The 18761-nt window shown below is 43.8% G+C and overlaps 1 protein-coding gene across 6 annotated transcripts in view; it reads left to right on the top strand.

Moving 5' to 3' along the window:
* Window positions 1–18761, top strand: part of LOC106606834 (bifunctional heparan sulfate N-deacetylase/N-sulfotransferase 2) — a 200490-nt gene that overhangs the window by 127382 nt on the left and 54347 nt on the right. Inside the window, exon 3 of one of the 6 annotated variants that reach the window (XM_045720750.1) lies at window positions 13243–13369. The exons of 3 other annotated variants lie outside the window; for them this stretch is intronic. The gene's annotated coding sequence lies outside the window, so the exon portion shown is untranslated. Of the gene's footprint in view, window positions 1–522; window positions 861–13242; window positions 13370–18761 lie in introns of those variants that run through there. 2 more of the 6 variants (XM_045720748.1, XM_045720760.1) reach the window with 2 other exon arrangements.

Consider the following 18761-nt stretch of genomic DNA (forward strand, 5'->3'; position numbering starts at 1 on the left):
CTAAACGCATCAAAGGAAAGCTTAATTTACCATTTCCCAACATCCCCCCCTCCTCGCTCCACACAGACCCATTTTCTCTAAAGCGGTTATTTTATTAACAACTATTTGATTGCTGTGGTTTACAAGACTTTTATTGCATAATCAACACAGTTTAATTTGTTATTCATTTCAATACGTGCGTGCATGTTTGGCTGCCGAACAGTGTTCCCTCGGGAAAAATGTGTAGCTGTGGGGGGGGAAGGTTGCGGAGGGCGGTCTGGGAAGCTGACACCATCTAAAATATAATTTCCACCTCTCAGAAATGAGCCAAATAACATATTGGTAAAATTATTAGTAAAAATTGTTTTTACATATTGGGCAATGCATAAAGCCTAAATAGATAACCCCATGCTTCAACTTATCTGCATTTACCCTATTGGGCTAATCATTAATCGAGTCTTGCATTTGGTCGGATACCCACGCTTCCCCGCCGGTGAGCCGCAAAAGAAATCAGCTGGCGGTGGAATGAAACATTCTTTCAACCTGTAGGTCGTCTCGCGATTCAGAACAATTACATTGCTGGTCGGGAACATTTTAAATCAAGATAATACACTTTTTAAAAACCCATGATCCATGCGCAGAGCTTATGTTCCCTTTCTCCGTGTGAGAATATGACACGTTGCCAAGTTTACTTCCCCTGGATAGTCTACCTCAGGCGAAAATGACTAAAGTAGGACTAACCATAGAAATAAAAAGAGAGGTTATGAAAATGAATAGGCTACAACACCATTGTGGAAACAGGTGCTGCGCGAGTGAAACCCCCAGTTTAGGACGACAACAACGCGGTAGAAGAATTCACAGCCTGCACAAAGTGAAAGAAGGTAGGCTTATTTCTTTCGGTAATGCTGTTAATTATTACATTAATTCAGACTTTTGTTAATTAGACCATACGCAGGCCATATAAAGTGTAAACCAGTGTGTCTGGTAAAAGTTTGCGTAACCTACTAAATCAATGTAGCCTATTTATGCAGCCTATATTTGATTCTGGGAATTACCTATGGCACTGGTAACTTGAATGTGACTAGTTTCAGGAAATTAGGTGTAGGTTGCGGGTCACTACTTCACAGGTAACCCATTTGAATGTAAACGTAATTTTTTAAATCAAAATGCGTTTTTTTTTGGCAGCAATGCGTTCGGATTGGTCATCCATGTAGCGCGCTTCTGTCTTTAACATGAGCTGCTCAGTATGTGCAGGTAATCCTTTCTAACGCTGCTTTAAAAAAAAAAAAAGATACCACGTAGTAGAACTGCATGCAGTGCATTCTGAAAGTATTCAGACCCCTTGACTTTTTCCACATTTTGTTACATTACAGCCTTATATTAAAATTGATTAAATAAATGTTTTTCCTCATCAATCTGCACACAATACCCCATAATGATAAAGTGAAAACAAGTTATTAGAAATGTCTGCAAGTTTATTAAACATAAACATACCTTATTTACTTACGTATTCAGACCCTTTCCTATGAGACTCGAAGAGCTCAAGTGCATCCTGTTTCCATTGATCATCCATGAGATATTTCTCTACCTGTGGTATTATTTCTCTCGCAAAGAACACGCAACAGGCCCACTAGGTAAATAGATAAACTATTCTACTATGGGTTTGTCTGATTTTTCTATTCATTAGGCCTACTCGTTTAATTTACAGAGGAAAAGTAAATGTGTACTGTTCCAGCGTCTTCAAAGTTCTCCTTGGCATAAATATTTGTTCATTTTGCATATTCTTTTGCTGTTGTGGCAATGATTTTGCTGTGGTGCAGCACCACAGCTAAATGACTGCAGCGGGAACACTACTGCCGAAGATCTGAGAAACGCTTCTCTTTCTCGCTCTCTATTTTTTCTTTCTGTCGACGCATTAACCGAGATTATCACTAATCTCCCTAGTAAATCGGGAAGGCCTTGTTTGGTCATTATTAAATACATATAGTCACTGGGGGAAAGCAACCCTGGGGAGGATTTGGAGCAAGCCTCATCCTCCCCTTTTTCCATCCCCATATCCTTCTTGCCATCCTCCCCCATCCATATCTCAGGCCTACAGTACACTCCGACTGCAGCCTCATGGCTTCACTAGAGCGAGAGGGAGGCCTTCCTTGTGTCTTCTGTCTCCTGCATGTCATCCATACAGCCAAATCCCTCCTCAATCTTGGCATGCCACTGGATTATCATCACACTCACTCAGGCTAGCTAGGCAACCCATTACACATGCAGACACAGGATGTGCCAGACTAACAGAGACAACTGGGCCAGTCCCGTGCCTGCAGGCCTGTCTGAAATTGGCAGTGATCAGGAACGGCCCGTGCTAACATCAAGATGTTTGAGACTTCCTAATCTCTCACTTCAGAATCGCTCACTTCAGAATCACTCACACGATGCTCCCACACTCACAGGACAGGACTGTATCTCCTTGACGGTGCCTAAGGCCCGTACAGAGCTAGTTAAACGTTCCACTACTCTGCCCCCTCTACTTGGAACGAGCTACAAAAGGACTTGAAATCTAATCTAATCAAAGTTTATTGGTTTTATACACAGTTTAGCGGGTGTTATAGCAGGTGCAGCGAAATGCTTTACGTTACTAGCTCCTAACAATGCAGTAAACATTTCAAACAAGTACACAATACGCAACAACAAAATCAAAAGATGTCCTTAAATTATTTTGAAACTAGGGTAAAATCTATGATGGAAAATTGCCTGTTGAATTTTTTATTTAAAAAAGAGAATTCTACTGTAGTGCTTTTTGTCTTATGTTGTAAAGGTTTGAAACTAGGGCTGGCACAATTACTGTATACTCATGTAACCGACAATTATGGATGAAGAAGATAATAAACTGTCATAACTGTTTTGGGGGGGGGTTGTACAGACCGCTGACTGATGAAACTTTCTCCTTGCTGAAACAAGCAAGGTATTGTTGCAAACAAGTCCCAGGCAACACCCTCCTCCATGCAGTCAGCAGCAGAGGAGTTTTTATATTTTTTTGCTATTCAAACGATTGGAACGGTGACCGCGGCCGTTTGTCCGACCGATGACGGTCATAATAATTTCCAGGACCTGTCACAGCCTTATTTGAAACTTTCTGGGTTCCTTTATTGGCCAGGTCTCGCTTGCAAAATTGACTTTTAATCTCAGTGAGACTAATCAGGCAAAATAAAGGTAAAATAAAACATAAGAATCAAGGTGATTTCTGATTCTGGATCTCTCCACAGGGTCGGTCACTGATAATTCCAGTGCTTTAGATATCAGCGTATGGTCCTTCCAGCCTGTGTCTGATGGTAGCCAGAATAGCCACTTCCCCTCTCTGTGATGTGTGTTAAGCCAGTGAGCTGGTGTCCTTGGGCTGACCTAGGGGCGGTGCATATAAGGACAGATTATCCCAGAGAGGTAAAAGTCAGATTAACCACACTGTGCAGGAGGGGGTAAGGCTTTCAATAGGTCAAGGTAATTGCAAAGGGACTAGCTAGCCCATCCCTGTGAGGGCTCAAACAATGCTCAATTTATAGTAAAAAGCTGCGAGTCAGCATTATGTCTTTTCCTCCCATTGAAATGTTGACCAGTTGAGGTCAGCACAGCAGAGACGTGGGATTGGTTTGGGCTCCCAAGTGGCGCACTAGGCTAAGGCACTGCATCTCAGTGCTAGAGGCGTCACTACAGACCCTGGTTCGATTCCAGGCTGTTTCACAACTGGCCGTGATTGGGAGTCCAATAGGGCGGAGCTCAGTTGGCCCAATTTTGTTCTTAACTGACTTGCCTAGTTAAATATAGGTTAAATAAAAAATAAAAGCAGCCCTTCCTTGTCTTATTGAGTTGTATGTAGGACATTTGCACAGTATTGCATGTGGAATAGAAACCTCCATAATACAGCAACAGAACATATTTTCCTCAGAGGGCGTCTGTTCTGTTTTTGTTTTGACTAAGTCATCTTTTAATGATCAAAGCCTCCAAATTAGTCGTTTTTGTCACGCCCATCTCTGTTTATGATAGGTGAAGGTTGCCTGCATCTATTCTGGGATCTAGAGGTGTGTGTGTGTGTGATCGTTCATCAAAGATTTATAGCCCTGTGTGACTGTGTGTTGGGCCAGAGGCTGTGTGAAGTGGCAGGTTTCTCAAGAGCTGCTGAATGCTCCACCTGAGTGGCCATGTCGCTGTCGCCAAACAGATGTGCCTTCCATCATTATTTATCCCTCCCTCCGATCCCTGTCATCTTTCCTCTAAATGACCTCTGCTGCCAGAGGACCTGGCTCTAGCGACTAACTTACTGTGCTCTGTGCGTGTGCTTAGTGTGTGCTGTGCATGTGCGTGCTTGAGCCTCTGCAGGGAGATGGGAAAAACCATGGTATTGTGAGTTGCGAGCTCATGTTATCATTGCATGTATGAACCATGTGTGCGTGCTCATGCTATAACAAGCCGGATATAGGCCTGCACGGTACTCATTTGCTGAATGATAGCGGATGTGCTTTTATCAAATGCGATGTGTGTGGCTGACTGTCATGTCCGTGTTCATCAGATCACTAGTCTCTCTGCTACAGCTGTACTCAGGTCCTCAGACAGACCGCTGTTTCAAAAAGGGGGGGTGAAATTCCACCCCTCACCGACTCTATCCTCCAGCGTTGTCATTGTCATTCAGCTACACACACGCCACAATAGCGATGCCCTCGTTTTTAGAATTGCTTCAAGAGTACCTTTGTCTCCGAGTGAGAGGGGAAAATGAGACTGTCATGCCCTGTGGTTTTTGGATTTTTAATATTATTATTTTTTATCTCATGTTGTTTCAAGGGGTTTTGGGATTAGTATAATTTGGAGAACACTCCAGGATGCTTGTTAGGATATGATGGAACTGCTAGTGTCTTCTGCTTTACCATTGATAATTATTGCTGCTACTGTGTGTTTGAGGAAATAAGGGTTCTTGTTTTAATCATTGATTGATTGAATTGACTTGTTTTTTTTCCCCCCCTAATATCAGCATTAGGGTCTAATTTAGTGAACGGTGGAAATAACACTAGGCCTGTGTGTGTTGACCGTGTTCTAAGTGAGTTGTGTGTGGATGGTTGTTATCCCTGTCTTTGATGTGCACTCTTGCTCTCGGCCAGGGCTGTGCCCTCTGACCCCTCAGTGTTGACACAGGAAGCCTCCCGAGGGTACCTTCCTCTGGACACTGGCCCTTCCTCTGTAGTCACTAAATACCACAGAACCACCCTGCCCCTCAGCACTACTCCATTGATTAGTAGTGCTGCTTCTTAAGGGATTTCAGTCAATGCCTTGGGACCCCTGTGGATGTGTGCGCCAAAACAGAAGAGCATGAAGATATTCCTAGTCGGTAGCAACTGAAGAGAATGCATTTAAAATGGCACTTATGAATGCTCTTTAACAGACTCTGTTTGTGCGTTGAAGTGGTCGTTGAAGGGCTTCTTCAGCTGTAGGAGCCAGTAGTCCATGTGGTTTAATGGACTGTAGCCATGAGAGAGGAGAAGTTAACTTTCCTGTGGATCGATGAGCTGCGTTCTCTGGGGGGGGTTGAATGAATTGAGCCTGGCTGTGAAGGAGCTGCCATTAGTGGTCTCTCTTTCTTTTCTCACTATCTCTCTGTCCACCCCATGGTTCACTACTGCTATCATGGCCTTTCCTCTCTCACGTCCTCTATATGAGCAGACTCACAGGTTTGCTCGTCTTTTTCTCAGTAAGTAACTCAGAATCACAAATGCTGGGCCTAATTGAATGTTCCCACATGTGGCTATAAATACTTGCGAGGAGGATGGGAGTACATTTTCTTTGAAAATTCGATAAATGCCTTGACGAGGTGTCTGTACTGACGAGGTGTCTGTACGTGTGTGTGCTAGTGTTTGAGCCAGTGCTAGAGTGGTGTGTGTGTGAGGGAGAACGGGATGTAATTGGGGATGTTGTATGGGTGTCAGGTTTGGCGTTTAAGAAGAGGGACCATGGGGGATGTATAGAAGGGGTGGGGTCATGAGATAATGAAGCATTGGGGATGTATAGGGGGAGGGGATGGACTGACGACAGTCAATAAAGGATGGCCCTGGTGTCAGGAGTTCAGAGGTCACCCATTGTTGAGAGGTCTGGTGACGTTGTGGAAGCAAGGGTGTAATGATGAGAGCATATTAAGACAACAGAGTGGAAATAGGCTGGATAAGTGTGTGTGTATCTGCTGCATACAGTAAGTTGTTGATATTTGTCTGTGCCTCTGTCGGAGTGGGTTTCTGTATCCTTGTGGCGAGTGAGGTTACAGATGCCTGCCAGAACATCTAGCTCTGGGTCTCTCCTCTGTGTCGTCTCTCTCTCTCCTTTGTTCTCTCCCTCTCTCCTCTATAATTGAATAGACATGTTGAGGGCTGGCAGCTCCTTCCACAGGTGTTGGGGCTGCCATTAAAGCCCTGAGCCCCCGTCTTCATCATACTGCCTCTCTGCTATAGACAGACCAGTCACTCACAGGGACAGTGCAGCAGCACAAGCTATCCTCTCTGAAGCTAAAACGGCATCTATCCTCTCTGAAGCTAAAACGGCATCTAAACCAATCCTACTCTATCCTCCGGCACATCTGATACACATACACCACATAAGTTTTTTTTAAATGACCTATGTAACCTGGAGGTAGGAGGTTAAGGCAGAATACAGTTGTTTCGCCCCCCAGAGCCGAGCCATTTAAACCAGGATTGCCTCAATTGGTGTCCAGCTGTTTTAATTGGCTGTGCGTAATGTGTAAACGTACCGCTCTGAGGCACTTCCAGAGCAGCCTAGCAAGAAAGTGACTCAAGTAGTTTCTTTTTTCAACGTCTGTCTTTGTGCTTTAATTTGGCAAGCACACATCCTCTTTTACTATTCCTCATTTATGACCGATGGGTTTCCCTCTTTTCTGCTCTGTTCTTGTAATGCTCCCTCTTTGTCATCATTGCCTATCTCCCTCATTCTACCTTCTGCCCCTCCTTTCTATTCTGTCTTGAGTCAAAGACTCAACAAATGTAAAAGTCTCAGCGAAGGCATAACATCTGAACAAAACAGGTTGCACCGCAGTTGAATGAGCCCCCCCCTTCCCCCTTTTTTCCCATCTAGCCTATGATGCTCTATTTACAACTACCCTCAATAAATAACAAATGGGAACATGCCTAAAGACGTCATTTGACCAGTTGAGGCTGCTGAGGGGAGGACAGCTCAAATTAACGGCTGGAACGGCATCAAACACATGGAAACCATGTGTTTGATGTATTTGATACCGTTCAACTTATTCAGCTCCAGCCATCCAGTATTTCACCGTTGCCTAATTCCCCATTTGAAATGTGGAGTTAGTCGGCCTATATTCTTATTGGGCTTGGCTAGTAGAACAGGATGTTTTGTAACAGTGAGACTATTTTTGTAGAGTGCTAACTCAGGGACGTGTGGTTTAGCGCTCCCTCAGAAGATTTGTAGTGCAGCTGGACTAGTGGCACGGTCTTTAGGGGGAACTCGTCTATTTGATAGAATGGATACACAAATAAAAAACTCCACCAGTCCACAGTGCTACATGTTTTGCTCCTATTCCCTCCCAGACCAGGCTACTAATACAGGGCTTTTAGCCAACAACACCAGACTGTAGACATGTCGGCCCATAGTCTTTAGAAAATGGATAGAATTGAACTCTCTCTCTCGCCCACTCCTTCTCTCCCACTGTTCCTGTCTCGCATCTCTTTCTCACTCCCCTCCCCCCTACTATAGCTTTCTCCCTCTTTTCTTTCCCCATCACCAGCTATCACATCACATTGGTTAGCAGATGTAAATGCGAGTGTAGCGAAATGCTTGTGCTTCTAGTTCCGACAGTGCAGTAATATCTAACAAGTAATCTAGTAATTCTCCAACTACTACCAAATACACACAAATCTAAAGGGGTGAATGAGAATATGTACATATAAATATATGGATGAGCGATGGCCAAGCGGCATAGGCAAGGTGCAATAGATGGTATAAAATACAGTATATACATGTAAGACATGTCAACATTAAAGTGGCATTGTTTAAAGTGATTAGTGATCCATTTATTAAAGTGGCCAGTGATATGAGTCTCTATGTAGGCAGCAGCCTCTCTGTGTTAGTGATGGCTGTTTAACAGTCTGATGGCCTTGAGATAGAAGCTATTTTTCAGTCTCTCGGTCCCAGCTCTGATGCACCTGTACTGACCTCGCCTTCTGGATGGTAGCGGGGTGAACAGATAGTGGCTCAGGTGGTTGTTGTCCTTGATGATCTTTTTAGCCTTCCTGTGACATTGGGTGCTGTAGGTGTCATGGAAGGCAGGTAGTTTGCCTCTGGTAATGCGTTGTGCAGACCGCACCACCCTCTGGAGAGCTCTGCGGTTGTGGGCGGTGCAGTTCCCGTGCCAGGCTGTGATACAGCCTGACCGGATGCTCTCGATTGTGCATCTGTAAAATTTCTTCAGCCTCCTGAGGTTGACACTATGTGTGGGTGGACCATTTCAGTTTGTATGTGATGTGAAAGCCGAGGAACTTAACTTTCCACCTTCTCCGCTGCTGTTCCTTCGATGTGGATAGTGGGTTGCTCCCTCTGCTGTTTCCTGAAGTCCACGATCATCTCCTTTGTTTTGTTGACATTTGAGTGAGAGGTTGTTTTCCTGACACCACACACCGAGTGCCCTCACCTCCTCCCTGTAGGTTGTCTCATCGTTGTTGATAATCAAGCCCACTACTGTTGTGTCGTCTGCAAACTTGAGGATTGAGTTGGAGGCGTGCATGGCCATGCGGTCGTGGGTGAACAGGGAGTACAGGAGGGGGCTGAGCACACACCCTTGTGGGGCCCCAGTGTTGAGGGTCAATGATGTGGAGCTGTTTCCTACCTTCACCACCTGGGGGGCGGCCCATCAGGAAGTCCAGGACCCAATTGCACAGTGCGGGGTTGAGATCCAGGGCCTCCAGCTTGATGATGAGCTTGGAGGGTACTATGGTGTTGAATGCTGAGCTGTAGTCAATAAACAGCATTCTTACATAGGTATTCCTCTTGTCCAGATGGGATAGGACAGTGTGCAGTGTGATGGCAATTGCATCGTCTGTGGATCTATTGAGGCGGTATGCAAACTGAATTGCGTCTAGGGTTTCAGGTAAGGTAGAGGTGATATGATCCTTGACTAGTCTCTCAAAGCACTTCATGATGACAGAAGTGAGTGCTACGGGGCAGTAGTCATTTAGTTCAGTTATCTTCGTTTTCTTGGGTACAGGAACAATGGTGGCCCTCTTGAAGCATGTGGGGACAGCAGACTGGGATAGGGAGTGGTTGAGTATGTCCATAAACACACCAGCCAGCTGGTCTGCGTGTGCTCTGAGGACGTGGCTAGGGATGCCATCTGGGCCAGCAGGCTTGCGAGGGTTAACATGTTTAAATGTTTTATCACGTCGGCCATGGAGAGGGGGTGGGCACAGTCCTTGTTAGTGGGCCGTGACGGTGGCACTGTGTTAGTGTGACATCGGTGTCTGTGACGTGGCTGGTTTTCTTTTTGTAGTCCGTGATTTCCTGTAGACCCTGCCACATAAGTCTCGTGTCTGAGCCATTGAATTGCAACTCCACCTTGTCCCTGTACCGGCATTTTGCTTGTTTGATTGCCTTGCGGAGGTGAATAACTATACTGTTCATATTCAGCCATATTCCCAGACCTCTTTCCATGGTTAAATGCGGTGGTTCGCTGTTTCAGTTTTGCGTGAATGCCTTCATCCATCCACGGTTTCTGGTTAGGGTAGGTTTTAATAGTCACAGTGGGTACAACATCTCCAATGCACTTCCTTATAAACTCACTCACAGAGTCATCGTATAGATCGATGTTGTAGATCGAGGCCAGTGAAGTTTCTTGAGGGACGTCTTGGTGTCTGCTTGAGGGGGAATGTACATAGCTGTGACGATAACTGACGAGAATTCTCTTGGGAGGTTTGATTGTAAGGAATTCTAGGTCGGGTGAGCAGAAGGACTTGAGTTCCTGTATGTTGTTATGATTACACCAAGAGCCCTTAATCATGAAGCATACTTTCCCTCCCTTCCTCTTCAGAGAGGTGTTTATCTCCTTCGGCGCGATTCATGGAGAAGCCTGGTGGCTGAACCGATTCCGACAACATATGGGGCGGCAGGGTAGCCTAGTGGTTAGAGCATCAGACTAGTAACCGAAAGGTTGCAAGATCGAATCCCCGAGCTAACAAGGTAAAAATATGTTGTTCTGCCCCTGAACAAGGCAGTTAACCCACTTTTCCTAGGCCGTCGTGGTAAATAAGAATTTGTTCGTAACTGACTTGCCTAGTTAAAGAAAGGTACAAAAATATATATATATCCCGATAGAGCCATGTTTCCGTGAAACGGAATGTTACAATCTCTGATGTCTCTTAGGAAGGCAACCCTTGCTCAAATCTTTTCTACCTTGTTGTCAAGAGACTGGACGTTGGCAAGTAGTATACTCAGGAGTGGTGGGCGATGTGCACATCTACGGAGCCTGACCAGAAGGCCGCTCCGTCTGTCCCTTCTGTGGCGCCATTGTTTTGGGTCGGCTTCTGGGATTTGATCCATTTTCCTGGGTGGTGGTCCAAACACAGGATCCGCTTTGGGAAAGTCGTATTGTCGTATTCCTGGTCGTAATGTTGGTAAGTTGACATCGCTCTTATATCCAATAGTTCTTCCCGGCTGTATGTAATGAGACAAGATTTCCAGGGCTAACAATGTAAGAAATAATACATAAAAAAAAAAAAATACTCAATTGTTTCCTAAGGACTAAAAGCGAGGGGACCATCTCTGTCGGCGCCATCTTGCAGTGATCTCCCCTCTCTCTTGCTCACGCCCTCCCCGTCTCCCCCCCTGTCTGTCATACTCCTACTGTGTGATGGTGTGTGTGTGCATGTAGAGGGTAATTAAGATGTCTCTGTGTGTGTGTGTCGCGCTCGCTCTCCCTCCCTCTCTCTGCGCCAAGGTTTGATTGACATCTCTGTTGTGTTGACTCCCCTGCTTTCCTATGAGCCAGCACCAACAGGCCCGTATACTAAGTTGGAAAGAGCGCTCGGTCTAATAAAATGTCAGTGACGGCTACATCTTTAAAGGTACAGTATGTAGAAATTGTTCTGCCATTTCCTGGTTGCTAAAATTCTAATATTTCGCCTAAATTCAGTTTGTGACAAAACAAGCAAGTGTAGAGTCATTGTACTAAACCGCTAAAATATATTTTCAATAACCCAAAATATATTTTCAGCATAATGAAGCTTATGTACAAAACCGAAAGTAAAAGATGGAAAAACAAAACTTAAGAATGTAAAGCATAGAAATAGCGCACCTCGAACATATCCACCACTTCTTAGATTTGCTTTTAATGAGAATGACAGTTCTATAACTCCCATTTCTATGTGAATTTGGTAGGGTCACCCAAAAAGTTACATGTTTCAGCTTTTATGGACATTTCTGCCATTGCTCTTTCTCTGAACAAGGCCCAATAAATATTATAATTTTCTAATCTCTGCCGCTGCCACTTTGCATTGAGCTCTGGCAGCATCCTGTGGTCCCTCCATGCTTTCCTGCTGCGCTAAGCAGGCGGCCCCATCGATATACAGCCAACTCCCATTCCCCCTCGGAAAGGCCACTGGTTGTGCGCGGGTGGGTGGGTGCGATCCTGGCAAGTCGATGAAAACACTCTTCCCATGCTCTTTGAGTCTGGCTTTGTGAGGCACCCTGCTGTTTGTCTGCAGGGATGTGCTCTTTGTGTGTCTGTGTGTGTGTGAGTGTCTGAGTGTGTGTGTGTGAGAGACGGAGCATACTGAAGTTGTGCGTTACTTGTGGTGTCGGGCAATTGATCCAGCCAATTCTGCTGACAGTGTACACTGTAGCACACTGATAGAGGAACAGGGAACTCCCGTTAGCCAATCAATTAGTGGCCTTATGGCTGAATAGATAATAAACTCCTTTGCCTCATTCCTGGGGAATGGAGGAGACTGAGGAGGAGAGGGGGGTTGTGAGAGGGGTTGAGAAAAGCAAAAAGGAGGGATTATTTAGTGATGGGGAGGGAAGAAGAATGGGCCTCATCATGAGGAAGAAAGAGGAGGTAGGAAGAGGGTCAGACTCTGAAACCAGTGAGGTTGTTCGTTCTTCTTTTAAGTGGTAGTTGGAGGCTGTGAGTTAGAATAGGCCATAGCCACAGTCCTCTGTGTTGATCATGGTGAGCAGCCAGCTCTGCTAGCCAGGGTTTGTTTGAGCTGGAGGCAGGAGCACAGCTTCTACTGGGGGACTCTGACATACCGCTCATACTCAGCATGTGACCGTGTGTGTTTGTCAATGAATTCCTGTTAACTTTGGTCTTGTGTGAGATTTGTTTGTGTGGCCTTTGTGGTTTTAGATGAACAAGTGTGTGTGTCAGTCCTTTTGCTCTGTTCTCCCCTCCACAGAGGAGATGGCTGCGATCTCTCTGAGCTCCATGAAACATTAAAAGGAGATTCTGGGTGGTGGAGAACAAAGGAGCCACCCTCTGTACTGTCACTCTACCTTACTGTTGTTTTCTCTCTCCCCATCTCCCTCTTTTTTTTCTTCTCCCCATCTCTCTCTCTCTCACTCACACACACACACACACACACACACACACACACACAAAAGGGAGGAGTCGCATGGTAGAGCACTGATGAATCCCCTAGACGTTTCACATGATCACCTGGGAAATATTCAGGCTGAAGCAACTCAAACCAGTTTGCGCTCACACACATCACGCTCTCCCATCCCGTAGCTTAACAAAAGTCTTCAGCCCTTCACCATCTTTCCCTTTGTTTGTCTTTTTCGGAAATCCACTCATTCCCCTAACTTACCTGATCTGTTTGTGTGTGTGCCTTGTGTCTGCACGCAGTACAGCAGCCTCCCTCTAAGACTACCAGACAGTAGATATTTGGGTTCTAGACCTTGGCGATTAGTTGAATCAGTTGTGTAAGTGCAGTGCTAGATAAAGGAGAGAATCGAGAAAACACATTCTAGTACACAGTACTTTGATCTAGTCAGTCATGATATTCCTGGCTTAGGTGAGCTAGAGGTAAACAAATGCTAACCCAATGCTCTCCCTCCCTCTCTCCCTGACTCTCTCTTTCATAAACTTCCATGTGGGTGTTTTTGTGTGTTTGTTTGCATTGAATGCCAGTTCTGTTAAGAGGCAGCCCTCCATGGCCCAGATACATGCCTGGCTGAAGCCAATATTTACCATGGTGGTTTCTCCTTACCTAGAAGAACTGTCAGCCTTGAGCTGTTTCCCTGCTCTTTGTCCTTTCTGAAGACTTCCTGAAACCGACACAACCAACAGGAGGGACAGACACACGGACAGCACACGAGGACGTCTCCACGGCAAGAAGAGGTCAGAGACTGTGTTTTCTGTGTGTGTGCAGGGCTCAAAACTGCAACCAAAACACTCGCATTTGCAACCCTTTAACTTGACGGTGCGACACCAATTTTTAGTTGGTCGCTAGGGTGCCAGTGAATTAAAGGGCAACTACACCCTCCCCCAAAATCTTTTTCATTTTTCCCAGATTTCAAAAGGGCTCTCCTGATGTGGTTTAAGCATTATTGTGGACTTCATTTTTTTTCTATCGCTGTATGATTTTGAGAGTGATAACCTGAAAAAAACAAGGAAAACTGGATTTTTTTTTATACAGAGAAAACAGAATTAATCAAAAGATAACACTGATTTTATAGGGCCCTACAAACTGTAGAGTGACCGTTCAAAAACGCTAACAGTAATATCTCTTTTGAGATTGATTCTTTGAATAAATAAAACCTTTGCGCAATGTAAATATCATACTGTCAAGGTAAAATGTAATGGAGGGTAGGTCATTATAGGCTACTTGCTCGGCCCACAAATGAAAGAAAACATTTAAATGATATGCACATCATCAGTGTTCTTTTCATTCAGGCCAGTAGCTTTTAGTTGGCACTGGTAGCTTTTAGTTGGCTAATAATGACAGTCTTTTAAATTTGCATGCCCTTGCCAGGCAAATTTAAAAGATGGTCATTATTAGCCTGGTTCCTTATGGAATAAAGGTACATTAATAAAGGACACAGGTCAGGACATTATTGTGAAAAATTGGTGCGACAAAATCGTGCTGGTGCCATGAACTGAAAAAGTTGGTAGTAGTAGTGCCACTAGTGGAAAAAGTTTGTTTGTGTGCGTCCCCGTTAAAATAGTTGTTAGTCTTTTAATCTGTTTTCACTAAGTCTATAAAGGGGTCAATGTTCCGTAAGGCGTTATTTTATTACACAGCTAATCTGTACTAAAGCTAGCTATTAGTATTCATGGATCTAGTGTAGTCGTTAGCTTCCTTGACCCATACACCATTTAACAACAAACACCCTGCGTAGGCCTATTATTGTTGAATTAGCCTTTAATCACATTTTAGGACTCATTGATGGGAAACATTACATTTAATGGTCCTAATTAATGTGCCTTTAATCTGCACAGTGTACTGTTTGTACTATTAATGTTCTGGTAAATGTATTGGTAGTGTTTTTCTCTGTGTCAAGGCTTGTGTTTCACGGCATAGCATATACACAATAGAGTGCCCTCTGCACCCAAGGATGAATAGAATGGAATATGCACAAGTGCAGTTCAACTAAGTTTGTTGAGTCACTTTCCCCATGCTTTTTTTCTAGGTAATTTTAGTAGTGATTTGGATGTCAAAGTGCCCTGCTGTTGCGAGGGAAAATACATTAAGGGCTTATAGAATTATGGAGATGCTCAGTTGTAGCATTCAAAGAGGTACCACTCATTTGATTTGATGGCTTTTTTTCTACTTTATCAGGACTGACTGTCCTCTCTCTCCCCTCTCCCGCTGTGTCGGGAATGGCTCTCTGTGTGTGTGTGTGTGTGTGTGTGTGTGTGTGTGTGTGTGTGTGTGTGTGTGTGTGCCTGCGTCTGCGTCTGCGTGTTTGAGAGAGACCGAGGGAGACGGAGAGTCCAGACGTTTTGTAGCAAGGTCGGCAGCAGCCTGATATTAGCATGCTGTCCACTGTGGGGAAGATAAACAGCCCTCTGTCATGATAAAAAACAACAGTCCCTTCATCTTTGATGTGCTCCGACTCCCTAATTGCTTTTATCTACCCAGAGCCAGAGAACACGCAACGGCTGGATCTATCTTTATTAATCCCCATTCCCTGCCTACCTGATTACACTGCCTCTGCCTGCCTGGACTTGCTGGGTCTGTAGCCAAGAGAGACTAAAATACCCAATATATATATATATATATAGAGCTTAAGATTATATGGAATTGTTATTTGTTTGTGTTGTTTTGTTGTTGTGGGCTCTATGTGTCATGGGTCTTTAACTATAGACCTATAGGCTAAGTAGAGCTAGAAATGCTCTTACCAGCCCTTAAAAGTAAATACTTCACATTTCCTATTTTCACCCTCTTAAGTGTCGATTGACTATAATCATGTAATTCCGGCACTTACCTTGGTGAATAGCAGTCTGGTGGGAAAGGGGTAAGGTGCATAAGAATACTCACCTCTGCTCAAGCTCGCCCAAAGAGATTTGATGCTTGAGTGAGTGGCTTGTCTCCCTTAGCAGTATAATGGGTCTTTGAAAATGGGTTGTCTCCTGAAGCCGCATGCTTCTATCCTTATTGATAAAAAAAATTATTGATAAAAAAATGTGTATCTTCCATACACCTAAAATAAACATCCGTATTGGAGGTGGTGTGAAGTACATCAGTCTCAATGCTCTCAATTGTGTATGTGGTAAAAATCCCTTGTGTGAGCAATGGCATCATCTCATTAGGAAAGCCAAAGGGGATGAACACTTCTGTCAGCAAGAACAAACATGATGACAAATACTGTCCGGAGAAGTCTGGTCAGAAGTGGCCTTCATGGAAGACTTGCGGCCAAAAAGCCATACCTCCGACGTGGAAGCAATGCCAAGCGACTCAACTATGCACGAAAACACAGGAACGGGGGTGCAGAAAAATGGCAGCAGGTGCTCTGGACTGATGAGTAAACATTTGAAATTTTTGGCTGTAGCAGAAGGCAGTTTGTTTTTGCCCGAAAGGCTAGAGAGCGGTACATGAATGAGTGTCTGCAGGCAACAGTGAAGCATGGTGGAGGTTCCTTGCAAGTTTGGGGCTGCATTTCTGCAAATGGAGTTGGGAATTTGGTCAGAATTAATGGTCTCAATGCTGACAAGTACAGGCAGATCATGCATCCATCATGCAATACTATCAGGGAGGCATCTAATTGCCCCCACATTTATTCTGCAGCATGACAACGAGTACAGGCATACAGCAAAAGTCATTAAGAACTATCTTCAGTGTAAAGAAGAACAAGGAGTCCTGGAAGTGATGGTACGGCCCCCACAGAGCCCTGATCTCAACATCATCGAGTCTGTCTGGGATTACATGTAGAGAGAGAAGCACCTGAGGCAGCCTAAATCCACAGAAGAACTGTGGTTAGTTCTCCAAGATGTTTGGGCCAACCTACCTGCCCGAGTTCCTTCAAACTGTGTGCAAGTGTATCTAGAAGAATTGATGCTGTTTTGAAGGCAAAGGGTGGTCACACCAAATATTGATTTAATGTAGTTTTTTCTTCTCTTCACTCACTTTGCATTTTGTTAATTGATAAATATAAACTATTAACCTCTCTGGGGTATGTGGGACGCTAGCGTCCCACCCGCGGGACACCCTATTCAACAGCCAGTGAAATAGCAGGGCGGCAAATTCAAAACAACAAAAATCTCATCATTCAAATTTCTCAAACATACAATTATTATATCCCATTTTAAAGATACACTTCTCGTTAATCCAACCACATTGTCCGATTTCAAAAAGGCTTTACGGCCGGCGAAAGTATAACATTAGATTATGTTAGGACAGCGCCGAGACAAGAAAAACCACACAGCCATTTTCCAAGCAAGGAGAGGCGTCAGAAAAACCAGAAATACAGCTAAAATTAATCACTAACCTTTGATCTTCATCAGATGGCACTCATAGGACTTCATGTTACACAATACATGTATGTTTTGCTCGATAAAGTTCATATTTATATCCAAAAACCCCATTTTACATTGGCGTGTAATGTTCAGAAATGTTTTGCCTCCCAAAACTTCCGGTGAATGAGCACATCAATTTACAGAAATGCTCATCATAAACGTTGATAAAATATTAAGCTGTTATTCAAAGAATTATAGATACACTTCTCCTTAATGCAACCGCTGTGTCCGATTTCAAAAAAAGCTTTACGGCAAAAGCAAATTTTGCAATAATCTGAGCATGGCGTTCAGACAACAACAACAAGCAATACAGATACACACCATTTTGGAGTCAACTAAAATCAGAAATAGTATTATAAATATTCACTTACCTTTGATGATCTTCATCAGAATGCACTCCCAGGAATCCCAGTTCCACAATAAATGTTTGTTTTGTTCGATAAAGTCCATCATTTATGTCTAAATACCTCCTTTTTGTTCACGCGTTTAGTCCACTACTCCAAATGCAGGAAGCGCACGCAAAATGTCACGACGAAAAGTCAAAAAAAGTTAGATTTTTGTTTGTGGAAACATGTCAAACGATGTTTACAATCAATCATTTGGGTCTTTTTTTTAATCATAAATCTTCGATAATATTCCAACCGGACAATAGCGTATTCATTACAGAGGAAAAAGAAGGAACGGCGCCTGCGTGACCGCGCAGTAAACAACTCATTGGCCTCAGTCAGTCCATTTGTTGAGTCAGCTCTTATTCTCTCCCCAGTCACAGTAGAAGCATGAAACAACGTTCTAAAGACTGTTGACATCTGGTGGAAGCCTTAGGAAGTGCAAAATGAACCCTAAGTCTCTGTATACTGCATAGGCAATCACTTGAAAAACTACAAACCTCAGATTTCCACACTTCCTGGTTGGATTTTTCTCAGGTTTTTGCCTGCCATATGAGTTATGTTATACTCACAGACATCATACAGTTTTAAAAACTTCAGAGTGTTTTCTATCCAAATCTACTAATAATATGCATAGCCTACCTTCTGAGCCTGAGTAGCAGGCAGTTTACTACGGGCACGCCTTTCATCCGGACGTCAAAATACTGCCCCCTACCCTAGAGAAGTTAACATGTTCATTTTTGAAAGCATTCTTACTTTACGGCATTTTTTCACACCTGCCTAAAACTTTTGCACAGTACTGAATGTGAAAACGTTTTTGGGAGATGCGATGGATCATTCAATATTCCCTTTCTTTTGTTGTTCAGTGAAATCATCCCATGTGAACAGTCAACTCATTTAATGAAGGTTCAGTTCTTAACTAAATCGTTTTTTAATTGGAAGGATTTCATAATTTACAATTATGTCAAGGTAAAAGGTTTGTTTCTGTCTCCATATGATATGGTAAATATATCCAATGCAAAAAACATCTACATTTAAATGGTATTAATATTAATTTGCATATATTCCTGTTCATTCCCATATATTCCTGTTCATTCCCATATATTCCTGTTAATTCACATATAGTCCTGTTAATTTCCAATGGAAAGTTTCGTCCTATGAATATTACCCAAAATGTGCATACTGTTTGACCAAAACAGGGTTTTAGCTTCCCAAAAAAGAAGTGAGTGAGGTGACCAGCTAGAATTTGCAAGTCACATTGATGCGACCATTTTAAAATGTAACTCACACAGCCAAGTCAGTGTCGCAAAATGCAACTAATTGTAGCAGTTTGGAACCCTGGGGGGTGTGTGTGGGCGGGCGCGCGTGTGTGTTTTAGGTGGGTGCAT

The sequence above is a fragment of the Salmo salar genome, chromosome ssa01 (genome assembly GCF_905237065.1).
Source record: "Salmo salar chromosome ssa01, Ssal_v3.1, whole genome shotgun sequence".
Taxonomy (NCBI): domain Eukaryota; kingdom Metazoa; phylum Chordata; class Actinopteri; order Salmoniformes; family Salmonidae; genus Salmo; species Salmo salar.